The sequence below is a fragment of the Mustelus asterias genome, chromosome 11 (genome assembly GCF_964213995.1).
Source record: "Mustelus asterias chromosome 11, sMusAst1.hap1.1, whole genome shotgun sequence".
NCBI classification, from domain to species: Eukaryota; Metazoa; Chordata; class Chondrichthyes; order Carcharhiniformes; family Triakidae; genus Mustelus; species Mustelus asterias.
Genome location: NC_135811.1, coordinates 48,968,855 through 48,996,069, shown reverse-complemented (window position 1 = coordinate 48,996,069; position 27,215 = coordinate 48,968,855). Strand labels below are relative to the sequence as shown.

General features: G+C 44.4%; 1 protein-coding gene and 1 pseudogene across 3 annotated transcripts in view; both read left to right on the top strand.

The window, feature by feature from the left end:
• LOC144500518 (interferon-induced protein with tetratricopeptide repeats 5-like) overlaps positions 1 to 24,955 on the top strand; it is a 55,046-nt pseudogene extending 30,091 nt beyond the window's left edge. The window contains exon 2 of the transcript XR_013498987.1: positions 22,914 to 24,955. The product of XR_013498987.1 is annotated as an interferon-induced protein with tetratricopeptide repeats 5-like (transcript). The remainder of the gene's footprint in view (positions 1 to 22,913) is intronic.
• lipf (lipase, gastric) overlaps positions 1 to 27,215 on the top strand; it is a 911,257-nt gene that overhangs the window by 858,583 nt on the left and 25,459 nt on the right. Inside the window, exon 13 of one of the 2 annotated variants that reach the window (XR_013498989.1) lies at positions 15,330 to 15,347. The exons of the other annotated variant lie outside the window; for it this stretch is intronic. The gene's annotated coding sequence lies outside the window, so the exon portion shown is untranslated. Of the gene's footprint in view, positions 1 to 15,329; positions 15,348 to 27,215 lie in introns of those variants that run through there. 2 annotated transcript variants of the gene reach the window in all.

The following is a 27,215-nucleotide window of genomic DNA, read 5'->3' as shown; positions in this document are numbered from 1 at the left end:
TCTTTCTGCACTGTAGGGATTCTATGATTTCTATGATAATTTAGAAATTAGATTGTTTCATACAGTCTTATGTATCTAAATCTGGAAATCCACTTCCATACACTCTTTAGTGGAGAGGTACATTGCGACAGAAAGATGTCCGCACTCTTAAAATATCCTGGTTATAATCTAGCTAATACTTGTATTGTGTCCCTAAGTCATGAAAGGGATCATAAACCGTTGAAATAAAACCTTACTCTCTTGCTAATTTCAAAAAAAGGTTGGCCTTGTTGAATGAAAGGATGGCTGCTACAGGTCCCATCAATCGCAAGTTGGCTGCAGTTACAGCAATTACAGGACCCTCAACTTTATGGAACCATCTCTCATTGTGAGGACATATCACATTCAACAAAAGCAGGGACCAACATACAACTTCTCTGCCCATCCTGGACAATAGCAAAGGGAAAACTCTGAAGTTTATACATCTTTAGGTATTTTGCTAAAAGTCTCATTTATCTCCTAAACTGAGCAATGGAATTTGACAGGGTTTTACTTACCTGGGCGTTGTCCTCTGTAAACCGCATATCCATCATGTGAATAATGTTTGGTTATCCTCAGTTTCTTCATTGGGAATCAACAATTCCCACCTCGAATAGAGGAGGGCCTCCCTTTAAAATTCTGACTGGGGGTGTCAGGAACACAGAATGTAGGGATGGGATATTGAACTGAACAGCTGGGCAAGGTCTTTACTGATGTATTGCTCAGAGGTTCCCTCAACTGTTGCTGTATATGTGCTGCACCAGTGCTACCCAAACCAATGCTGCCCATGGCTGGAACCTAGTAAATGGAATCCTATTCAAAAGCATGTTCTCCATTCCCAATTTCATGGAAACAATATGGCAAAGGTTGACTGTATAACCACAACGTTTCTCATTTTAGGCACAAGAAGGCCAAAGATAGCCTTGCTTCTCTCGACCTTGTCCCACACTGTGGCCCATATAATTTGATTCTGTTTTGGCAAGTTCATTTTTGTCACGTTGATGATCAAATTGGCTCTTTCCACTGATCAAGCAACGTAAATGTTGCTCCCAGGTTTAGCTGAACACAACAAATGAAGAAGATATACCACACAGAGGCACAATCCTTCAAATACCTTGCTTGTCAATCATTGCAAAGTTGCTAGCACATTTTCCAAATGATGTGGAGATGCCGGTGTTGGACTGGGGTAAACACAGTAAGAAGTCTAACAACACCAGGTTAAAGTCCAACAGGTTTATTTGGTAGCAAATGCCACTAGCTTTCGGAGCGCTGCCCCTTCGTCAGGTGGAGTGGGAGATGTGCTCACAAACAGGGCATACAGAGACACAAACTCAATTTACAGAATAATGATTGGAATGCTAATCAAGCTAATCAATGCTAATACAGCTAATCAACTCTTAAAGGTACAGACACATTGTCTGTAAGATTTAAAACCTCTGGGAAACAATTCTAAACACCCAGACCAACAGCCGTTGGTCTCCCCTGCCCACCCACCCACCACCCCGATCCCAGCACCCCCACATGACTTTCCCCTTTGTCCCCTGTATGGTATTCCCCATATCCCAACGCCCCCCTGCAAAGATTTCCCCACTGCCCTAGTGGCCTGCACTATAGCCCCACACATCACTTAGACCATAAGACCATAAGACATAGGAGCGGAAGTAAGGCCATTCGGCCCATCGAGTCCACTCCACCATTCAATCATGGTTGATTTCAACTCCATTTACCCGCTCTCTCCCCATAGCCCTTAATTCCTCGAGAAATCAAGAATTTATCAATTTCTGTCTTGAAGACGCTCAACGTCTCGGCCTCCACAGCCCTCTGTGGCAATGAATTCCACAGACCCACCACTCTCTGGCTGAAGAAATTTCTCCTCATCTCTGTTCTAAAGTGACTCCCTTTTATTCTAAGGCTGTGCCCCCGCGTCCTAGTCTCCCCTGTTAATGGAAACAACTTCCCTACGTCCATCCTATCTAAGCCGTTCATTATCTTGTAAGTTTCTATCAGATCTCCCCTCAACCTCCTAAACTCCAATGAATATAATCCCACGATCCTCAGACGTTCATTGTATGTCAGGCCTACCATTCCTGGGATCATCCGTGTGAATCTCCGCTGGACCCGCTCCAGTGCCAGTATGTCCTTCCTGAGGTGTGGGGCCCAAGATTGCTCACAGTACTCCAAATGGGGCCTAACCAGTGCTTTATAAAGCCTCAGAAGTACATCCCTGCTTTTGTATTCCAAGCCTCTTGAGATAAATGACAACAATACATTTGCTTTCTTAATTACGGACTCAACCTGCAAGTTTACCTTTAGAGAATCCTGGACTAGGACTCCCAAGTCCCTTTGCACTTTAGCATTATGAATTTTGTCACCGTTTAGAAAATAGTCCATGCCTCTATTCTTTTTTCCAAAGTGTACGACCTCGCACTTGCCCACGTTGAATTTCATCAGCCACTTCTTGGACCACTCTCCTAAACTGTCTAAATCTTTCTGCAGCCTCCCCACCTCCTCAATACTACCTGCCCCTCCACCTATCTTTGTATCATCGGCAAACTTGGCCAGAATGCTCCCAGTCCTGTCATCTAGATCGTTAATATATAAAGAGAACAGCTGTGGCCCCAACACTGAACCCTGCGGGACACCACTTGTCACCGGTTGCCATTCTGAGAAAGAACCTTTTATCCCAACTCTCTGCCTTCTGTCTGACAGCCAATCGTCAATCCATGTTAGTACCTTGCCTCGAATACCATGGGCCCTTATTTTACTCAGCAGTCTCCCGTGAGGCACCTTGTCAAAGGCCTTTTGGAAGTCAAGATAGATAACATCCATTGGCTCTCCTTGGTCTAACCTATTTGTTATCTCTTCAAAGAACTCTAACAGGTTTGTCAGGCACGACCTCCCCTTACTAAATCCATGCTGACTTGTCTTAATCCGACCCTGCACTTCCAAGAATTTAGAAATCTCATCCTTAACGATGGATTCTAGAATTTTGCCAACAACTGAGGTTAGGCTAATTGGCCTATAATTTTCCATCTTTTTTCTTGTTCCCTTCTTGAACAGTGGGGTTACAACAGCGATTTTCCAATCCTCTGGGACTTTCCCTGACTCCAGTGACTTTTGAAAGATCATAACTAACGCCTCCACTATTTCTTCAGCTATCTCCTTTAGAACTCTAGGATGTAGCCCATCTGGGCCCGGAGATTTATCAATTTTCAGACCTTTTAGTTTCTCTAGCACTTTCTCCTTTGTGATGGCAACCATATTCAACTCTGCCCCCTGACTTTCCTGAATTGTTGGGATATTACTCATGTCTTCTACTGTGAAGACTGACGCAAAGTACTTATTAAGTTCCTCAGCTATTTCCTTGTCTCCCATCACTAGATTACCAGCGTCATTTTGGAGCGGCCCAATGTCTACTTTTGCCTCCCGTTTGTTTTTAATGTATTTAAAGAAACTTTTACTATCATTCCTAATGTTACTGGCTAGCCTACCTTCATATTTGATCCTCTCCTTCCTTATTTCTCTCTTTGTTATCCTCTGTTTGTTTTTATAGCCTTCCCAATCTTCTGACTTCCCACTACTCTTTGCCACATTATAGGCTCTCTCTTTTGCCTTGATGCATTCCCTGACTTCCTTTGTCAGCCATGGCTGCCTAATCCCCCCTCTGATAACCTTTCTTTTGTTTGGGATGAACCTCTGCACTGTGTCCTCAATTACTCCCAGAAACTCCTGCCATTGCTGTTCTACTGTCTTTCCCACTAGGCTCTGCTTCCAGTCGATTTTTGTCAGTTCCTCCCTCATGCGTCTGTAATTACCTTTATTTAACTGTCGAACCTTCACTTGGACCTGGTATCTGATCACCCTGGCAGACCTGGCCTGACACCTCACACTCCCGCCTCCCCCACCCCCCTGACAGCCTGACGTGAACACATCCCAACCCATGACCCATACTCTGAAATTTTGCTCCCGTTCATGCCAGCGGGATCTCATGTTCCTGCAGCTGGCGCAGTCCCGCCAAGCATTTCCCAAAGATGGCGTGGGGATGCGTTCAGTGGGAAACCCTGTTGACAATGGCGGGACCATATGACCCCGCTGCCAATAATTGGTGCCCGGTCGCTCACATCTCCACATTATTTCTCCTGCAAGGCACAAGGATGAATAGTGCTGAGCCTCCATTTTCTCATGGCATCTGACCCACCCATTTCCCCTCCCCCTCCCCACTGTATGGCAAGAGTGATCCCCACTCCCGGCCCTGAGCTGTACTTATCTGTGTGCTCAGGATTCTCCCTGCTGCCCCTTGAGTGTTGGACAGGCTGAGGAGAAATGGCTGCCTAATCGCTCGCTCTGATGTCCCCCTTGGAGGTGAAGGTGCCAGGATCACACTTATGTAGAGCTGTGGTAAATGGCGCTGGTGCGATGTTACGTTGGCACCAGCTGATTGTTCGGTGCGGGCTCAATATCCAGCTCGAGTGCTCTCCAATGAAATGCTAATATATTAAAATGAAGTTCACAAAGTTCCACAGCGTGTTCTGCATCACTCCGTCTACGGGACTGCTGCAACATTGCAAAATGCAATCTTGCCGGCGAGAATCAGGCTTTTCAAAACTCTCCGGATTTTGAGCATGCGCCATTATTCCCACACAGAGAGAGCCTGGGTGTTTGAGAGCACATTTCCACTCCATCTGACGAAGGAGCAGTGCTCCGAAAGCTTATGGTATTTGCTACCAAATAAACCTGTTGGACTTTAACCTGGTGTTGTGAGACTTCTTACTCAAGATTCCGTCCATTGTCCTTCAGAATATCTCTGGTGCAGAAGCAATTCCAAAAGCGAACCTGTTAAAACAATATTGAGGGGATGGTGTTACAGAAATAGTTAAGAGTCCGCGTTCTTTCTCCAGAAGGAACTGCCTAAAGCTGCTGTTTGCATCGAAATTGACACAAACTGTACTTCTTGTGAAGTTGACAAGATTTCCAATCACTGATGCCAAAGGGTGGTTCTCAAGCTCCACTGGTATTATTTTTAATTGAGACAAGTCTTTGATCTTAATCGAATTGTTAAGCTTTCTTCCTGTGACCATTCTAGAAAACCACTTTGTTGGCATAGTTACTGGAGAGTTAATCCCGATGGTTTTCAAAAATCCTAGGGCCCTGGAACTCTGCCAATGGATTGGAGAGCTGCCAATGTGGTATCCCTGCTCAAAAAGGAAAGGAAGTGAAATGCAGGAAACTACAGGCCAGTTAGTCTCACCTCGGTTATTGGAAAAATATTAGAAATAATTGATAAAGAGTGAATAGCAATGCATTTGGAAAGTCGTAATCTGGTCAAGCAGGGACAGTATGGTTTCATGGAGGGAAATCACGTCTGACAAATTTACTAGAGTTCTTTGAGGAGGTATCAACCAGAGTGGAAAGAAGAGAACCAGTCGATGTTGTATATTTGCATTTTCATTTGATAAGGTGCCACACAAAAGGATCCTACACAAGATAGATGCAGTTGGAGGCAATATTCTGTCATGGATAAAGGATTGGTTAAATTACAGGAAGCAGCGAGTAGCGCTAAGAGGATCTTTCTCAGGTTGGAGGGCAGTAACCAGTGGAGTACCATAATGATCAATGATGGGACCACAGCTCTTCACAATACATGTTCACGATTTGGAGAAAGGAACAGAATATACTGTTGCCAAATTTGCAGATGATACAAAGGTGGGTGAGAAGGCAGATTGTAAGGCGTTTGATAAGGTGCCCCATAAAAGGCTACTGAAGAAGATTAGGGCACACGGAGTTGGGGGTAGTGTGTTAAAGTGGATTGGGGACTGGCTATCCGACAGGAAGCAAAGAGTCGGAATAAATGGGTGTTTTTCCGGTTGGAGGAAGGTAACTAGTGGCGTGCCGCAGGGATCGGTACTCGGGCCGCAACTATTTACCATTTATATAGATGATCTGGAGGAGGGGACGGAGTGTAGGGTAACGAAGTTTGCAGACGACACAAAGATAAGTGGAAAAGTGAATCGTGTGGAGGACGGAGAAGATCTGCAGAGAGATTTGGACAGGCTGAGTGAGTGGGCGAGGATATGGCAAATGGAGTATATCATTGAGAAATGCGAGGTTATACACTTTGGAGGAAATAATAACAAATGGGATTACTATCTCAATGGAAACAAATTAAAACATGCTACCGTGCAAAGGGACCTGGGGGTCCTTGTGCATGAGACGCAAAAGCCCAGTCTGCAGGTACAACAGGTGATCAAGAAGGCAAATGGGATGTTGGCCTATATTGCGAAGGGGATAGAATATAAAAGCAGGGATGTCTTGATGCACCTGTACAGGGCATTGGTGAGGCCGCAGCTGGAATACTGTGTGCAGTATTGGTCCCCTTATATGAGGAAGGATATATTGGCATTGGAGGGAGTGCAGAGAAGGTTCACCAGGTTGATACCGGAGATGAGGGGTTTGGATTATGAGGAGAGGCTGAGGAGATTGGGTTTGTACTCGTTGGAGTTTAGAAGGATGAGGGGGGATCTTATGGAGACTTATAAGATAATGCGGGGGCTGGATAGGGTGGAGGCGGAGAGATTCTTTCCACTTAGTAAGGAAGTTAAAACTAGAGGACACAGCCTCAAAATAAAGGGGGGTCGGTTTAAGACAGAGTTGAGGAGGAACTTCTTCTCCCAGAGGGTGGTGAATCTCTGGAATTCTCTGCCCACTGAGGTGGTGGAGGCTACCTCGCTGAATATGTTTAAAGCGCGGATGGATGGATTCCTGATCGGTAAGGGAATTAAGGGTTATGGGGATCAGGCGGGTAAGTGGTACTGATCCACGTCAGATCAGCCATGATCTTATTGAATGGCGGGGCAGGCTCGAGGGGCTAGATGGCCTACTCCTGCTCCTATTTCTTATGTTCTTATGTTCTTATGTAAGGAGGATATAAATATTTTACAGGAAGATATTGACAGGTTACGTGAGAGGACAGAAAATTGGCAAATGGAATTCAATGCGGGAAAATGTGAGAGTGTTTATTTTGGAAGAAAGAATTAGAAGGTGGGTTATTATTTAAATGGGGAGCGACTGCAGAAAGCTGTAGCACAAAGGGACTTGGAAGTCCTTGTTCATGAAAGCTAAAGAAGCTAGCATACAGGTGCAGATGGTAATAGGGATGATTACATATGGACCAGTGGCCAGCACAAGAGGAATGTAATGAGGTGGGTTGTAGTTAAACACAATGCAGCTTTATTAAGAAGATGTTGCTCATTCAAGGTCTAAGATGGAAGAGCCACAAAAACCCATGAATCTCTCCACTTTTGTCATTAAAGCAGTTTATTTAAACTACATATTTGCACATGTGAAAGTCTTTTTGCCCAAGATAGAAGTTATGAAATATCCTGCTGGGTAGAACAGTGGTTACTTGAAGGAAATGAATAAGCAGATTAGATTATGTGGGTGTAGGTTAACGAGTCCAGTTACCTCTAAAAGTTACACTGTAACAATTGTAATGTATTTGATATTACGATTCAAATATATCAATTCTACTAATTGTAAGCAAGAAACTACATGGGCACAGTTAACATGCAGGGAAAAGCAGTATCAGAATTAGTATTTAATGAGTGTAACATAAGTGACTTTTCTATACAGGCTATTAATTAAACTCCTCAGTCCTTCATAATATGTTAATATAACTGGTTTCTTTGGAATCCAGAGACTTATAACTGCACCACACTAAACTAGAACGGAAGAGGTGTTGACATTCCGTGGTTGTGATCTTTTAAGACATTTGCTGTAACATTTCTCCTATTTTACACAATATATTGTAATATGTGGAACAAATTAGCCAATTGAGGTTAGTGTACTTTAGTTCGGGACAAAATTCTCAAGCTATTATCATTTTGTAAAACCAGCTGAAGTTTGTCTCACTGAGATAATGAGGAGTGATCTAAGTGTTTTGCCTCTGTTTTTTATTGAATGTATGTATGCATGGTATCGGAAGAAGGATTCAGTGAATATTTCATCTTTTTTGTCCAGAAAACGAAAGATCACGTGATGTTACGCCAGAAGAAATACAACCGCTTTAAATACATAACAGGAAGGCAAATGGAACGCTGGCTTTTACCTCAGGGGGCTGGAGTATACAAGTAAAGAGATGTTGCTGCAACTGTACAAGATACTCGTGATGCCACGTTTAGAGTGTTGTTTACAGCCTTGGTCCCCTAATTTGAGGAAGTCTATATTATCATTGGAGGCAGTACAGAAGAGGTTTACCACGATGCTCCCAACTACGGAGGGACTGTCATATGAGAAAAATTAAACAGTTTAGGGGTGATCCTATCATTGCACCCCACCAGCTGATGTGTGGGGTGAGCTGGTAAGATCACAAGAGAGTCAAGAAATCGATTTCTCGCAATCTTATCGGCGCCGGGTATCCGGCGCGATCAGCCTCCTGTCCATTTCCGGTACGAGGCAGGTTAATTTATTGAAATATATCTAAAAGCTGTTTTACATGGATTTAATGACCCTGTGACATTATCATCCAGGCTTACTTGTCTGTATGAACTTGCAAGGAGAATCACAGCTGGTGTGATGTGAACCTGTCATGGTGGCCTCGTCAGTAGAACCTGAGGCCATTGAGGCTCCAAGGGAAGGTCAGGGCGGTGGAAGGGTGACCCTGGAGTAGTGCCAGCCTGGCAGTGCCAGCCTGGCACCCTGGTACTGCCCACCAGGCTGTGCCAAGGGGGCACGGCTTGAGGGGGTGGGGGGCTAATGAGGGGCAGAGCCAGACCAGAGGCGGCTGGTCATGGGGGGACCTGCTACCGCTCTGCATCAGGGATCAGTGGGGGGAGGGAGAACGATGATCGGGGCTGACCAATGGTGGAGTTGGGCAGCCGATTGTGGGGGGGTCAGGCCGCCGATTGCGTGAGGGGAGGGAGGGGGTATCGATCCAGGTGGGTGGTGGGGTCGCAATGGGCTGCAGGACCCCGTGATAGTTGGGGGGCTGCTTTGTTGTGGCAAACTGAGAGCAGCACAAGCTGAGTGACAGGTTAATGTTCGGAAGATGTTTCCATTCATAGGAGAGGGCAGAACCAGAGAGCATAGTCACAGTATGTTAGAAAGCAGAGGTGGATTCCCCCTCTGAGAACTAACACCAAACCCCCAAAGAGGAGTACCTCACCCTATAATCTGTCAAAAGTGTGTGTGAAGTGGGGTGACCTGCTCTTCAGCAACTTCTAGTGGATAAATACAAAATAAATCCCTGACACTCTCTCTAGAATCAACACATAACAATTATTTATTCAGCTAACCGTGAACAAATTAACGAAAGTATTAACAAACCGAATAAATCCCTTCTAACTATTAACGATTCCCAAATAAAACAAGATTCTAATGGTATGCTGCTCTAATAAATACAATTCCCACTCATTAACAAAATAGAATTTAGTCACTCTCTGAATTACAACCAGGTTTTGTGTCTTCTGGAATATGCTGGGCCTTCTCTGTTGATTCTTCTATCTGGAACTTCTTTCTCCTTTGGCACCTTTGCTATCTAGCTGCTGTTTTCTCTAAGATATTGATGAAGCAATGAGAGCCAGAGATGATCTCTCTTTCAAGAGCTGAGAGCTGATAGCTCTGGCAGTTGCTCTCTCCTCTTTGTTCCACTGCCCCTTTCTTTTATACCCGTGATGACGTATCAATATTTCCCGCAATAGGATTTGTCCTAGGTTGTCAAAACCATCAGATTTAAATTTAATAGGTTTTCGATGTCTAACTGCCTGATTCAAATTGATTGGCTAAATTCAAAAGCCTGTTGTTTTGCTAAAAACTGCTGTTTGGCCTTTCGATACTAATGTTTCAGTTTGGGCTCTCAGTGTACTTGCACTTTAAATCTCTAAGCACAGAAAAACTTTTAACATACAATTTTACAAACACCCAATTCTAATTTCCTACCTCCCAAACTACAATTCCTCTACCCAAAGTCGCAACACAGAATCAGCGGGTACTCATTTAAGGTGAATTTGAGGAGGAATTTCTTCTCTCAAAGAGTGGTAAATCTTCGGAATTTTTTACTCCAGGAAGCTGTGGATGCCGAACCCTTGAACATTTTCAAGGGTGAGATTGATAGGTTTTTCATCAGAATTAAGGGTTATGAAGAGAAGGCAGGAAAACGGACTTAGTGCGTGTTGGATCATTTTATGAAATGGAAGAGCAGGTTCGATAGGCTGAATTGTCCACTCCCTGTTCCTATTCCTTATGATCTTATGGTGAAATGTGCTCAATCTCACTCTTGACTTTATCCAAAAGTGGATAAAAGACATTTCCCAGTATAAAGGGACAACTTTTTTTAGCATCAGCTCTAAGGATTATGTCAAATTGTAGCTTTGCTGAGCCTGAAATTAATTTTAGGAAGTCATTCCTGAAGATGTGTTTGGACAGCTCATCAGCAACTTTGTTAACCTTGTAAATCAGCCCCAATTGTAAGCATGCTTTTCTGCTTAATAATGATGATTCTTGTTGCCGTATGATATACAGATACTCAATTACTTCTTTTAATCCTAATATCTTGATCTTGCTAAGTGTTAACCGATGACTTTCAGTGTAGTCCCTCCTGAGCCTTGTAACTGCATGGGTGATGGCGGCAATGTATTGTTTTTAAACGACATTGCTTCATCAGACAAGTCTGAAACACCTCCATCTGTGTATAATTTAAACCTCGGGGGTATCCACCCAATTTGAATTCAATATTCCAGTGATTATTTTCTGATTTATTAACTTAGACTCACAGAATCATAGAATCCCTACAGTGCGGATGAGGCCATTTAGCCCATCGGGCCTGCACCGACAAACAATCTCACCCTATTCCCGCAACCTCATGTGTTTACCCTGCGAATTCCCCTGACACTAAGGGACAATTTAGCATGGCCAATCAACCCAACCTGCACATTTTTGGAGAAAACGAGAGCACCTGGAGGAAACCCCCACAGCCACCCAAGGCTGGATTTGAACCCGGGTCCCTGGCACTGTGAGGGAACAGTGTTAACTACTGTGCCACCTTGCTGCCCCGCTCACACCTCCCAGGGAGGTTATTTGTTTTTTCTTATGGCTCTTCTACTTCTTGTATTTGAATTGATTCTATTCCTCTTATGTGAGGAATAAAAGAATGACCAGGGTGAGGTTAGGGCCGGTCAAGGACAGTAGTGGGAACTTGTGTATGGAGTCGGTAGAGATAGGCGAGGTGATGAATGAATACTTTTCTTCAGTGTTCACCAAGGAGAGGGGCCATGTTTTTGAGGAAGAGAAGGTGTTACAGGCTAATATGCTGGAGGAAATAGATGTTCGGAGGGAGGATGTCCTGGCAGTTTTGAATAAACTGAAGGTCGATAAGTCCCCTGGGCCTGATGAAATGTATCCTAGGATTCTTTGGGAGGCAAGGGATGAGATTGCAGAGCCTTTGGCTTTGATCTTTTGGTCCTCGCTGTCCACGGGGATGGTGCCAGAGGACTGGAGAATGGCGAATGTTGTTCCTCTGTTTAAGAAAGGGAATAGAAATGACCCTGGTAATTATAGACCGGTTAGTCTTACTTCGGTGGTTGGTAAATTGATGGAAAAGGTACTTAGAGATGGGATTTACGACCATTTAGAAAGATGCGGATTAATCCGGGATAGTCAGCATGGATTCGTGAAGGGCAAGTCGTGCCTCACAAATTTGATAGAATTTTTTGAGGAGGTAACTAAGTGTGTTGATGAAGGTAGGGCAGTTGATGTCATATACATGGATTTTAGTCAGGCGTCCCCCATGGTCGGCTTATGATGACTTTATTGGGATCAGGCAGAAATTGGCAGCTCTTGATTGGGAGAGGCTGTTTGAGGGTAAATCCACATCTGGTATGTGGCAGTCTTTTAAGGAACGGTTGTTAGGGCTACAGGACAAGCATGTGCCTGTAAAAAAGAAGGATAGGAGGGGTAGGATTAGAGAACCGTGGATAACCAGGGAAATTGAGGGACTGGTCAAAAGGAAAAGAGAGGCGTATGTTAGGTCCAAGCAGCTAAAAACGGAGGGAGCTCTGGAGGAGTATAATGAAAGTAGGAAAATACTCAAACGGGGAATTAGAAGAGCAAAAAGGGGTCACGAAATGTTCTTGGCAGACAGGATTAAGGAGAATCCCAAGGCATTTTATTCATACGTTAGGAACAAAAGGGTTGTTAGGGAAAAAATCGGACCTCTCAGGGACAAAAGTGGGGACTTATGCTTGGAGCCCAAAGAGGTAGGGGAGATCCTAAATGAATACTTTGCGTCGGTATTCACAAAGGAGAGGGATGTGTTGACTGGGAGTGTCTCGGAGGGGAGTGTTGAACCGTTGGAGAAAATCTCCATTACAAAGGAGGAAGTGTTAGGTTTGTTAGAGAATATAAAGACTGACAAATCCCCAGGGCCTGATGGAATCTATCCAAGGCTGCTCAGGGAGACGAGAGGTGAAATCGTTGGGCCTCTGACGCAAATCTTTGTCTCGTCACTGGACACAGGTGAGATCCCAGAGGATTGGAGGATAGCCAATGTGGTCCCGTTATTTAAGAAGGGTAGGAAGGATAACCCGGGTAATTATAGGCCGGTGAGCTTGACGTCCGTGGTGGGGAAGTTGTTGGAGAAGATTCTTAAAGATAGGATGTATGCGCATTTAGAAAGGAATAAACTCATTAACGATAGTCAACATGGTTTTGTGAGAGGGAGGTCATGCCTCACGAACCTGGTGGTGTTTTTTGAAGAAGTGACCAAAATGGTTGACGAAGGAAGGGCCGTGGATGTTGTCTATATGGACTTTAGTAAAGCATTTGACAAAGTCCCTCATGGTAGGCTAGTGAAAAAGGTTGGATCCCATGGGATAAAGGGGGAGGTGGCTAGATGGGTGGAGAACTGGCTTGGTCATAGAAGACAGAGGGTGGTAGTGGAAGGGTCTTTTTCCGGCTGGAGGCCTGTGACTAGTGGTGTACCGCAGGGCTCTGTATTGGGACCTCTGCTGTTTGTGATTTATATAAATGATCTGGAAGAAGGAGTAACTGGGGTGATCAGTAAGTTTGCGGACGACACAAAACTGGCAGGACTTGCAGACAGTGAGGAACATTGTCAGAGGCTACAGAAGGATATAGATAGGCTGGAAATTTGGGCAAGGAAATGGCAGACGGAGTTCAATCCTGATAAATGCGAAGTGATGCATTTTGGTGGGAATAATGTAGGGAGGAGCTACACGATAAATGGAAGAACCATAAAGGGTGTAGAGACGCAGAGGGACCTGGGTGTGCAAGTCCACAGATCTTTGAAGGTGACGTCACAGGTGGAGAAGGTGGTGAAGAAGGCATATGGCATGCTTGCCTTTATAGGACGGGGCATAGAGTATAAAAGTTGGGGTCTGATGTTGCAGATGTATAGAACGTTGGTTCGGCCGCATTTGGAATACTGCGTCCAGTTCTGGTCGCCACACTACCAGAAGGACGTGGAGGCTTTGGAGAGAGTACAGAGGAGGTTTACCAGGATGTTGCCTGGTATGGAGGGGCTTGGTTATGAGGAGAGATTGGGGAAACTGGGGTTGTTCTCCTTGGAAAGACGGAGGATGAGGGGAGACTTAATAGAGGTGTATAAAATTATGAAAGGCATAGATAGGGTGAACGGTGGGAAGCTTTTCCCCGGGTCGGTGGTGACGTTCACGAGGGGTCATAGGTTCAAGGTGAAGGGGGGGAGGTTTAACACAGATATCAGAAGGACATATTTTACACAGAGGTTCGTGGGGGCCTGGAATGTGTTGCCGGGCAAGGTGGTGGAGGCGGACACACTGGGAACGTTTAAGACTTATCTAGACAGCTATATGAACGGAGTGGGAATGGAGGGATACAAAAGAGTGGTCTAGTTTGGACCAGGGAGCGGCGCGGGCTAATTGTTCCTGGTTTCTCGTTTCAAGGCTTCATTCTATGATCATCTTGCTGGTGCCAGTACAGAGTGAGACTGCGGATAGTTGGGAACCTGTCTCGGGGGCAGGGAATTCATATGGTGTTCGTGGAAGTGGAGATGACTAGGGTTGGGAAGCATTTTCCGATCGGGGCCATTGTGATCTCCTGGACTCGTTTCGATCGCCTCAGGGGGTCGGAGAGGAATTTCCCAGATTTTCTTTCCCCATATTGGCCCTGGGGTTTTTCACTCTGGGTTTTCGCCTCTCCCTGGAGATCACATGGTCTGGAATGGGGGGGTGGGGGTAAGTTAATAGGTTGTAATGAACAAAAGCATCGTAGCTGTGAGGGACAGCTCGGTGGATAGGATATTGGTATGTAGATAGGCTGGAAAATTGGGCGGGGATCCTGGATTCAGGATTCAATCCTGGACCGGGGAGCGGCGCGGGCTTGGAGGGCCGAAGGGCCTGTTCCTGTGCTGTATTGTTCTTTGTTCTTTGTTCTTTGATGAAAGTGAGGAGGTGTGGGATAGAGGGAAAGTTGGCCGATTGGATAGGTAACTGGCTGTCTGATCGAAGACAGAGGGTGGTGGTGGATGGAAAATTTTCGGATTAGAGGCAGGTTGCTAGCGGAGTGCCGCAGGGATCAGTGCTTGGTCCTCTGCTCTTTGTGATTTTTATTAATGACTTAGAGGAGGGGGCTGAAGGGTGGATCAGTAAATTTGCTGATGACACTAAGATTGGTGGAGTAGTGGATGAGGTGGAGGGCTGTTGTAGGCTGCAAAGAGACATAGATAGGATGCAAAGCTGGGCTGAAAAATGGCAAATGGAGTTTACCCCTGATAAATGTGAGGTGATTCATTTTGGTAGGACTAATTTAAATGTGGATTACAGGGTCAAAGGTAGGGTTCAGAAGACTGTGGAGGAACAGAGAGATCTTGGGGTTCATATCCACAGATCTCTAAAGGTTGCCACTCAAGTGGATAGAGCTGTGAAGAAGGCCTATAGTGTGTTAGCTTTTATTAACAGGGGGTTGGAGTTTAAGAGCCGTGGGGTTATGCTGCAACTGTACAGGACCTTGGTGTATTGTGTGCAGTTCTGGTCACCTCACTATAGGAAGGATGTGGAAGCGCTGGAAAGAGTGCAGAGGAGATTTACCAGGATGCTGCCTGGTTTGGAGGGTAGGTCTAATGAGGAAAGGTTGCGGGAGCGAGGGCTGTTCTCTCTGGAGCGGAGGAGGATGAGGGGAGACTTAATAGAGGTGTATAAAATGATGAAGGGGATGGATAGAGTGAACGTTCAAAGACTATTTCCTCGGGTGGATGGAGCTATTACAAGGGGGCATAACTATAGGGTTCGTGGTGGGAGATACAGGAAGGATATCAGAGGTAGGTTCTTTACGCAGAGAGTGGTTGGGGTGTGGAATGGACTGCCTGCAGTGATAGTGGAGTCAGACACTTTAGGAACATTTAAGCAGTTATTGGATAGGCACATGGAGCACACCAGGATGATAGGGAGTGGGATAGCTTGATCTTGGTTTCAGATAAAGCTCGGCACAACATCGTGGGCCGAAGGGCCTCTTCTGTGCTGTACTGTTCTATGTTCTATGTTCTATGTTTTCTCTTTCTTGTTGAGGGCTACTTGTACTTTAGATCACCATGTCATCTAAATTGTATATCCTATCTTTCCACAGGCATGGAACTCTGCTCCTCTACCAAGCATTCTTTCCGCTTAAGCAGGGCTTTCCCACCACACCAAGAGCATTCCAAGATGGCGGTTAGTTCAACTTTCCCCACTTTAATAGGCTCATGTTTCAACAAGCTTTCTCTTTTCTGTACAACTTAATGAATGGTCTCACTCATTCTTTTCCCCATGAGCGACTGCTCAATTTTACATTCTAAGCTCAGTCTGTTCATCAACTTTACTGCTTTGGTGAGAATTAAACCTTCCCTTATTTGTAAGAGATCTAATACAGTTTTATCTAAGGGTCCAACTATTATGTGAGCATGTATTGCTCAATCTCTGAGGATCCTATATTCACAATTTTATGCTAGCCTGTACAGACTATTTATATATTGATCCATGCATTCACTCTGTTTTTCTTTCATCTTCTAGAATAATGGTTGCTCAATGGGTGGCACAGCGGCACAGTGGTTAGCACTGCTGCCTCACAGCGCCAGAGTCCTGAGTTCGATTCCCGGCTTGGGTCATTATATGTTCGGAGTTTGCACGTTCTCCCCATGTCTGCGTGGATTTCCTCCAGGTGCTCCGGTTTCCTCCCACATTCTGAAAGTCGTGCTGGTTAGGTGCATTGACCTCAACAGGTGCCGGACTGTGGCGACTCAGGGAATTTCACAGTAACTTCATTGCAGTGTTAATGTAAGCCCACTTGTGACACTAATAAATTAACTTTAACTACCACACCCACAATTCTCTGAATTCTCAGCTGAGTCTTCAATCAATTGTCCTCTTTTTCTGTTTCCAAGGATGTGTAGGTCTATCCGGTCTGCAGGCCAGAAGTTTTTCTGGAGTTTTTACTCACTGTTGGCTACCACCATGTTTCATCTTGTGATTGGGGTCTGGATGGGATATTTTAGGATATTTCTGTTCCCCTGAGAAAGCTACTTGAGGCTGGTTGGTAAAAACCATTTTTATTATAGCTACAGGTCTCTGCACAGCTCAGTAATTCTACACGAGGTTGTTCTTCTCTTTCCCTCTGGATCACAGTTACCTAATCTTTTGACACTGCATCATAGTTACATCAGAAGTTACATCAGTATTAGGTGTTCCTGATGTTAACCCTTGATAGGTTTGGAAGTGAGTGGGATTTTAAAAGTCAGTGATATAAAGTCAGTATATCAGGAAGCCATCACCAAGTTGCCAAGGGCGGCACGGTGGCACAGTGCCCCTCAGCACTGCTGCCCCTCAGCGCCAGGGCCCGGGTTCAATTCCCGGCTTGGGTCACTGTCTGTGTGGAGTGTGCATATTCTTCCCTGTGTCTGCGTGGGTTTCCTCCGGGTGCTCCGGTTTCCTCCCACAGTCTGAAAGATGGGTTGGTTAGGTGCATTGACCCAAACAGGCACCAGAAAGTGGCGACTAGGAGAATTTCACGGTAACTTCATTGCAGTGTTAATGTAAGCCTTACTTGTGACTAATAAATAAACTGTAAACTTTTAAGAAGCCCTGGAGCTATTGATGAGAAAGCTAATCCCTGAGGAGCAGCAGAGAATGTACAATGCGATTTATAAACTTTCCAAACACATGGAGCATGATGGAGGAGAGAATGGAGGAGACCACCTCAAGCATGAGTGGGATGGTGTCACATGACATTGGTCTGATCCACATCCAGTGCTCTCCATTGAAGCAAATTGTGTGTGTCCAAAAGACCACAAGAGGTAACTGATGGATGAGGTAGAGGCATTTGAGCCGTGATCTTTTATCTAACGCTATAAACTGGCCTTTGTTTAGAATTAGTTCCATGGAGATCCATCTCAAACATAATTGGCATCGCGCTTTTGCGAATGGGAAGAATGGTTTACAGTTCCATTTTCTTTCCTGGATAGTGTTGTCGGTAAAATAATACCTCTGAGACTATCAGTGAGTCAAAGTACAGTGGCTTTATTGCAAAAACTTTTGGGAGAAGCCTGGTTCCTAAAGCGGTTCACCAGACTTCTCCCCGAACACAAATAAGAGTAGATTTTTATACATCCCAGTTCCCGCCCTGAGTCACGTCCGCAGTTCTCCAAGATGTCTGTCATGGTTCGTCCTCCATCATGTAGTTATTGCTGCTGCAGCAGTTTCGTCCTTTGCGTAGTCCGTGTAATCGTAGCTGTCTCAAGGCCGCGACTGTCTCTGTTCTGTTCCTCTATTGTCACAATATTGGTCTTCTTTAGTGATTAGCCGTTATCGCATCTCGACACCTGTGGTTTGTTTAGCCAGCATACAAGATTACAAACTTGCACAAACAAGTTAACTGGGCATACAAGGTTACAGGGGTGCACAAATCTTTAAGTATTACAAAGTTCATTAACCCGTTCCCTTCTTCAATAGAAAATCTGTTTCTGTTTTTCATTGCGTCGCTTCAGTTTCGATTCACATTTAGGAAATGATCTCAAGCAATTCATGACTGGATCAATTAATGAGCTAAAGAGTGTAACAAACCCAACACTGTCCTCGATCAACTCATCACTTCAAGCAGGGGTGAAGCTGAGACAGGAACTCGACCCATTCCCCATTTGATCAACATTATGAGGTAAAGCTCATCAGAATTGCTTTAGTATTGACACCGGTGTGTAGACGACTGAACCCAGAGCTTGTTTTCAGAAACTAGCATACTTTTACAAAGCAGTTGGAACACAGACCAGGAATTATTTATTCGCTGTGAGAGGGTGTTTTGCTTACCAAGGCCACTGATTGTTGTAAAGCATAAAACAATAGGAAGATATTTTTTTAATTGTTATTGATTAATAATTCAAATCAATGAATTAGTTCGAATCTCAATGAAGCACGCACCTACTCACTTTCCAAAGCTATTTTATTGGTAACTATTATTCAGAAGGCAAATGAATTACTAACAACACAGATTGTGTGGTGTTACATTACACATTGAATAAAGGCTAGCAATTCACTCCCAGTTCAAGTACAGTAACTAGCAGCTTATATGTGACTTGCATGTGAATATTTAAGGATGCCTGCCCAAGGCAACACTGGAAAGGAGAAATTATATTGACAGCACAGGAGGCAGAATTGATTGCATGGTACGTGCAAGACAGAAATAGGCCATTCAGCCTCACCCTCCATGTTGGTGGATTGTTTTGATTGGATACAGCATATACAAGTCACATAGCTTCTGTAAAAACAATATACATACAACAATCTACACTTGCAATGCAAATTCAAGGGGTCTTTGCATTTTGCCAATAAATTGTCCCGATCACTAAGTTAATCCTGTTTTGTAGTCACATGTCCAAGCCTGAATTTCCCCCTCTTTTGGATCAATCACCCTCCATCATCTCATCCACAAGCCCCAATCCACCCCTTGTCACCTTTGTCTGCAAAGCGGACTTCCTGGTCTTGAGGCTTCCCTGCGGACTGGGAATGAAAGGGGAAGTGTTTTAGAATTAACATGCACAATGTAGTGAGGATGCTCTTATTGCAGATTAGAATGCAAGAAAAACAGGGAGATGCACTGGGCAAATGTAAGACAGAAATTCAGATAATGCTCCTGTTCATGTCATTGTGAGAGGAGGTGGTTGTGGTGTTACTGAACAGTGACTAACAGACCAGGAGCTAATACAACAGTCACCATGAAGGAAATATGAGGAAGCGGTGTAGTCCTCACATTTCCTATCTTTTTATTCATTGGTGGGACATGGGTGTCGCTGGCTGGCCAGCATTTATTGCCCATCCCTGGTTGCCCTTGAGAAGGTGGCGGTGACCAGCCTTCTTGAAATGCTGCAGCCCATGTGCTATGGTTTGACCCAAATGCCGTTAGGAAGGGAATTCCAGGATTTTGACCCAGCGACTGCAAAAGAACGGCCAATATATTTCCAGGTCAGGATAGTGAATGTCTTGGAGGAGAACTTGCAGGTGGTGTGCAGAGACCATCTCTTGTGACCAGAGTATTTACTGAGTCCAGGAATCAGGAGAATGCTTCAAAAACCAAATGGGAGGAGGTGTCTCAGTTAGTCTGAGATGGGTTTTGATGATTTTTTTTCTCTTGCAGTGACCAAGAGAAGGATTTGTTGAAAGTGAAGCTCGATTGGCTTCAATGTCATTTCACGTGAGCGCCACAGAAAGAAAACATTGACTTGGATGATATGAAGCAAAGATTAGAAGATTCAATACAGCTTGATGTGATATATTGAGCCACGTCTTACAACCAACTCGCTTTTGTAAACTGTCTGCAAGGAAACTGTGAGGAGGCGATTCAAAACTTACAGGGAACTGAAGAGATTCTGAGGGAGAATAATGAAGATGAATTTGAAAAAAGAATCATCGTCACCTATGGAAATCGTGCCTGGGTCAATTATCACATGGGACAACTGACAGAGGCTCAGTCCTACCTCGACAAACTGGAGAGGATCTGTCAACAATTTCCTGATGCCTCTCGGTATACAGCAATGATACCTGAAGTGTACGGGGAGAAGGGTTGGTCACTGCTGAATTGTACGAGTCAATATTATGAAGATGCAATGGAATGTTTTAAAAAGGCTCTGGAGGAAGATCCGGATAACACGGAATGGAATGTTGGATATGCGACTGTTCTGTTTCGTCTGGAATGGTTTTCTGGTACCCCAGAGAGTCGTGGGCCCAGTGAAGCAATGAAGCAGTTGAGACGTGTGCTGGAGCTTGATCCAGATCACACTGTAGCCATGGTGCTGCTGGCTCTAAAACTACAACAGTTCTATCAGAAGGAAGAAGCACTGAAATTCATTGAGGAAGCGTTGCAGAAATCCCCTGATCTTCCATACGTGCTTCGTTATGCTGCAAAGTTTTACAGAACAAAAGGAGATGTGGAAAAAGCTGTGGATCTGTTGAAGAAAGGATTAGAAATTACCCCAAACTCTACCTTCTTACACCATCAAATAGGTCTGTGCTACAGAACCAGGTTGTATGAACTGATGAAATATCCAGACAGCAAAGGTCCTTGCAATGCTGCTCTTCAACAAAGAGCTGAACTGATCAAACTATGCAAGTTTCATTTTCAAAAAGCTTTTGAAAGCCGACCATTAACATCTATTAAACCACACTTGCTTTTTGCAGAGATCTGTTCATAATTTGCTTTTACGAAGGATGGTGCTATTATAGCTGAGGTTCATTTCAATTGAACATCTCCAGCTCTGTGCAGGATTCCAAAATGTATCAGAGGTAGGGCTCCAAACTTGAGAAAGAAGGGAGAAGGTGGTGTTATCAATTTGCAGACTTCTTTTTCTTGACTGCCCAAAGCAAAGAGAATGTTGTCCAGAAAGGCATTTCAAAATGTTGATTCTGGTCACAGGACCTCTCTCAGTCATGTTCCAGCAGATCTTCTGTTTCTGCCTCAAAGGAAGTTTTATAGAAATGCAAGTGACAAGAACCAGTCACAAGTTTCAGTTCATTTTGAAGTAATTCTTGAATTCAGCAGGTGCTAAATTTCATAGGAAATTTGCCTTGGCAGGGTCTCAACACGGTGGAAACTTCCAGCAACTTGTAATCAATTTGTAATAACAGATGTGCCAGGTGACCTGTGGCAGCCATCTTAAGACAAGGTCTTTGCAAGCTATACAAAATCCTTTTAAAGAAGTTCGATATGTATTTGACCAGATGATCAAATTGAACATTAATATTCCACATGCACATGGCAAATCAACATGAGATTGCTTTGAAGCACATGGTATAAGTGTGTCGGAGGAGGGCAAGTGGAGAGCATCAAAGGCTTTTGGGCTGTTTGAGATATTTTCCTCATGGGCATTTCCCATGGCTCGGTGGCTCCATGGACTTCTGTTTGAACACACAACGGTCACTGAGCAGACAGCACTGTTTCCTGGAGGGAAATGTTGTTTTTCAGTTATATTTCCTTGGTTAGGTTCCGATTCACATTCAGGAAATGACGTCAAGCGATTCACCACGGGACTGATTACAAAAGAAAGCTGAGAAACAACAAACCAAACACCCTTCGCGACCAACTCACCGTTGCAAGTGGAGCTGAAGCTGAAACAGGAATCCAAACCATCTCCCATCTGATCAGCATGATGAGGTAAGGATGATGGGAACTTCTTTGGTATTGATATTTGTGTGCAGGCTCTTGAGTGAGGAGCTGGCTTTCAGAAAGAAATTAGCATGCAATCGCAAAGCAGTCAAAATGTGTAAAGCTGGAATTATTCATTGACAGCGAGAAGGTGTGATGCTGGGCCAAGATTAGCGACGATCAGGAAACAGATTTGTTCGTTTCTTTATACTGGTTAACCATTCAAATTCAAATTAAAAGGTTGCCATTTGATCTCCATTGATGTACAAGATCAGATCTTATACTTGTGTCCTGTCAGTGCCCTCTGCTCGTTTGCAGTCTGTGAAGGGAAACAAATAATTTCCAGTCCAAGGTAATCTGGATAGGGTTTACTCATGTGAAATTGTGATTTTCAGCACTTATGTACACATAACAGAAAGCAATCAGAAACATAAAGTTAAAGGGAGAGCACAGCATGAACTGTGTTGGACAGGAGTGAATGTTAAAAGTTAAAAGTTTATTTATTAGTGTCACAAGTAGGCTTTCATTAACACTGCAATGAAGTTACTGTGAAAATCCCCGAGGCACCACGTTCCAGTTCCTGTTCGGGTACACTGGGGGAGAATGTAGCATGGCCAATGTACCTAAACAGCACGTATTTAGACTGTGGGAGGAAACCCGAGCACCCGGAGGAAACCCACGCAGACACGGAGAGAACATGCAGACTCTGCGCAGACAGTGATCCAAGCCGGGAGTCGAACCTGGGTCCCTGGCTCAATGTTATAGGGATTGTATTATGGGACTTAGATTAGGAATTCCAGTTAAAATGGGTAAGAGAAGGAAAATGACTTGCTGAAAATGAAAATGACTGTAGAGGGTAAGAAAACTGACGTAAACTGACGCAAAAGGACAGTGGTTGTAGTTTGAACTGAATAGCCAAGGGCGCAAATTAAAATCGGAAATTAGCTCACACTCCACCTTCTTACACCATATGGACAAATAGGTCAGTGTTACAGGACCAAAATGAAAAAAACTGATCTAGGCAGTGAAGATCCTCACAATCCTGCTTTTCAACAGAAAGCTGAATTGAGAAATCAATTTCCTTTTGGAGCTTCATGTGCAGAAACCATCGTTCCTCGACTAGAGGGTTCATGGCCATTGAATCCAGGAGTCAGTAACAGTTATTAGCTAAAAAAAATGGATTGAGGGAGAAGAGCCTGTTTCAGTTAGTCTGAGATGGGTTTTGATGATTTTTCTTTCTCTTGCAGTGACCAAGAGAAGGATTTGTTGAAAGTGAAGCTCGATCAGCTTCAATGTCACTTCACGTGGGCGCCACAGAAAGAAAACATTGACTTGGATGATATGAAGCAAAGATTAGAAGATTCAATACAGCTTGATGTGATATATTGAGCCACGTCTTACAACCAACTCGCTTTTGTAAACTGTCTGCAAGGAAACTGTGAGGAGGCGATCCAAAACTTACAGGAAGCTGAAAAGATTCTGAGGGAGAATCATGAAGATGAATTTGAAAAAAGAATCATCGTCACCTATGGAAACCGTGCCTGGGTCAATTATCGCATGGGACACAACTGACAGAGGCTCAGTCCTACCTCGACAAACTGGAGAGGATCTGTCAACAATTTCCTGATGCCTCTCGGTATACAGCAATGATACCTGAAGTGTACGGGGAGAAGGGTTGGTCACTGCTGAAAATGGCAGCTCAATATTATGAAGAAGCAAAGGAATGTTTTATAAAGGCTCTGGAGGAAGATACGGATAATATTGATTGGAATGTTGAATACGCGACTGCTCTGTTTCGCCTGGAGCAATTTCCTGGAACTCTAGAAAATTGTTGACCAGTTGAATCAGTGAAGCAGTGGAGACGTGTGCTGGAGCTTGATCCAGATCACACTGTAGCCATGGTGCTGCTGGCTCTAAAACTACAACAGTTCAATCAGAAGGAAGAAGGAGTTAAGTTAGTTGAAGAAGCGTTGCAGAAATCCCCTGATCTTTCATTTGTGCTTCGTTATGCAGCAATTTTTTACAGGAAAAAAGGAGATATGGAAAAATCGATGGAATTGGTGAAGAAAGGATTAGAAATGACCCCAAACTCTACCTTCTTACACCATCAAGTAGGTGTGTGTTACAGAACAAAATTGGACGAACTGATGAAATATCCAGACAGCAAAGGTCCTCGCAATGCTGCTCTTCAACAAAGAGCTGAACTGATCAAACTGTGCAAGTTTCATTTTCAAAAAGCTTTTGAAAACCGACCATTAACATCTATTAAGGCACACCTGGTTTTTGTAGGAATCTGTTCATTAAATGAAGAATATCGCAAAGCAAAAGAGATCTATAACCACTTACTGACACTGAAGGGTATACGTCCAGAGAATAAACAGGCAATATGTTTACAGGCTGGGTTATTTGAACTAAATCACATTAAATCAGAATCAAATGCTATCGCCCATTTTCTGGAAGGAATGAAAGTCAATTATGACTCAATAGAACAGAAAAAGTGTCGAGAAAACCTGGAGATGATAGCAGCAAGACACCTTCGCCGGAATCCGAGAGAAAGCAAGGCCCTTGGTGTTTATGGGTTCCTGCACCAGCTGGATGGGGAGAGATGTGAAGCTATTAAATGCTTTGAAAAGGCTTTGGAGTTTGATCCTGACAATGAAACATATCTAAGTGCTCTTTGTGAATTACGCCTTTCCATCGAGGATGACAATCACTCTCCCAATGAAAACTAAACACATTTTTGGAAAATGTATTGATGTCTCTGATACTGGAGCCCAGTCCGTGTATGTTAATGAGGACCCCGCCCACTTTGGGTGAGCAGTTTCACACAGTTATCACCAAGTGGGGAGATTTAAAATCACCTCCATCAAATTCTAACGTAACCTAGATAACTGGGAGATAGATATAAACTGATGGCCAAATATAGATTAAAGTATGTTTTGTTTGGATCTTCATTTGTTTTGTGATTTTAATAGGAAAATATTCGAGCTGGTATTTTAAGCTTCAGTGAACTCTGTGTGATTTATACTCTGCTGATGGTAATGACAGTGTAATAACAATATCCAATCCAACCTGTAGTGGGTATAATAAAACCACTCTGCCACCCGATCTCTCACTTGCTGCCTCTTCTCAGGAAAGTTGCCCATTGGGTGAAAGGCTTTCCACATGTGACACTGGAGAAAGGGCCAACAGTCAGTGCAGCCCCTTCAGATAAAGCAACTCTTGATTCTGTTGCTCTGAGGATTTGCTGACAGACGATCAGACTCCCATCCAGAGCGTTCATTCAGATCTCAGTCTCTGTCACTGGGAGTCTCCCTGTCCTGTAACTTGTCAGCTTCACCAACTCTTCATCAAACCATCCCAGACTCTCACTGGCCAACACAGAGCAGCTCGGACAATACCCGGGAAAGACCATTTTCTACCGACTGTCACCATCTCACTGAAGGGGGAAGCAGTAAATGGGGAAAGGTTAAAGGATATAAAAATGGGTTAAATTGGGTTAAAAATAATAAAACACAATGGTTGCAGATACTGATTTTATAAACAGTGATTTCAATTGTAATTGTATATTCAGAGATTGTATTCTAAAATATCCAATAAATGAATCAATGGGCCCGATTTTACCATTGCGTCGTGCCCATTTTCGGGCGGAAAACTTGGTAAAGTCAGGTGTGAGGCGATTAGTGCGATCCGCGCCCAAGCAGATGCCCACGTTACCAGGGCCCAAAAATGGCCACGATCCGAACCGCACCCGAAAGGGCGCAACAGCGATTTAAATGCATTTGCATGCATTTAAATTGATTTAATAGGCTGCCCGCCCAACTTTACCAGCATTTCCCACTTTACCATCGCGTTCGTGCGTCCAGATTCGGCGCGAAACGGACACGCTCGGAAAGGTCTGTTTCGGGCACTCCAGCTTCTGAAGAGGTAAGTTCAGAGCTTCCAACGGCTCTCTCACTCAGATCCGTGGTGGGGGTGATGGAGGGAGGCGGGCCAGATCATTCTCTGGTGGGGGGGAGGGAGGAGGGAGGCCGGTCAGATGTTTCTCTGGTGCGGGAGGGGAGGAGGAGGGAAAGGAAGACCAGATGGATTTCTGGTGGGGGGTTGCGGGGGGGGGGGGGGGGGGGGGGGGGGGGGGCAGGGGAGGGGGGGGGAACCGCTGGCACCCTGCGGGCGATTGGTGGGGGAAAAGGGGGGCAGAGGGTTGCGATTGATCTGGGTAGCGGAGTGGGGGGGGTGGGTGGATGAGGGCGACAGTTATGTTGTGGGGGTGGGGCGATATCTGTGGGGGCCATCGCTCCCGCCTTTCGCTCCCGGGCCGCTTTATCTGCTTTCTGTGGCCTGGGAGTGATGTGACAGGGGCGTGTTTTTCAAATTTGTTTTCACCGCGCGTGCGCAGTTCGAGGCTCCGATCGGAGCAGCAGCGTTTTGGGCGCGATAAGCCCCGCCCACAGCACGATTCAGACCCGTGATTTTTTTTCAGGCTGAATGCGTATGGGGACGCCTGAGAGCAGGTTTCCAAGTCGGATCTGAATTGTGTCCATATTCAGCACTTAGAATCCAAATGGTAAAATCGGGCCCTGTGGCTCAGATTTTGTTTGTGTTGTTGATTTGTGTAATTAAGAAGAATTAACAAGATGCAAAATATTATCGTGATAAAATCTGCAAGATAATTTCTGATGGTCAGTCATGTTTCCAGCCAGTGATAATCATTTTGATGAATTACATTTCACAGATTTCATTCTGATAAACACAACTTGGGCATCAGCTGGAAATCCATTTTATGGAGACTGATGCCATTTTGGATAAATGAAGACACTGGAGAAGAAGGAACACGAAGATGATGTAAGGAGGTTCAAAATAATTAAAACTTTGTGAATGTGGACACAGGTTTTATCAACAGACGTCATATATGATGATTGTAATTGCTTCCTGGAACGCAGACAGGCTAATGGATTTCTAGGCTTTCACCCAAGCCACTTTCTGTATTCTTGGCTAAGATCCCAGCCATCCATTAGAGTACGAAAACACCTGAGCCCCAGAGAAAAGATTAATTGATGTATAACTCTGGTTCTCTTATCATTTGCTGTCATTTGCACAGTATTTAGTTTCACATGTTAAGGGGTTTCAAGTGCTTGAGTTTCTGCTGTTGAAGGACAACGCCTTTTCAAAGAAATCACCTGACCAGCATGGTGCAGGAGGATGAAGAGCTTTTTGTTTTGAACTGCATTAATAATGGAGAAAACTGCAAAGGCTTCCATTCCTTCCAGGTTTAGCTAGTTCTGTGACCATGTATCACGCAGGTTTTCACTAGATGCCGAGAATCATCTATGACTTCTGCATCTTCAGTAGGTCTTATATCCCTGACATCTTCCAGGAAAGACTTATGATGCCAGGTTTGCTCCTCAGGGTTCAAGAGCTACCCAGAAAGGACGTGGCCGATATCTCCCACGTGGCAGCCTCAGACACCTGCTGAGAAAGGTACAACACTTGTTGCAAGCTGGAATTAGTGCAACGCACCATAGGGATCCAAAAAAGTGCGGTTTTGG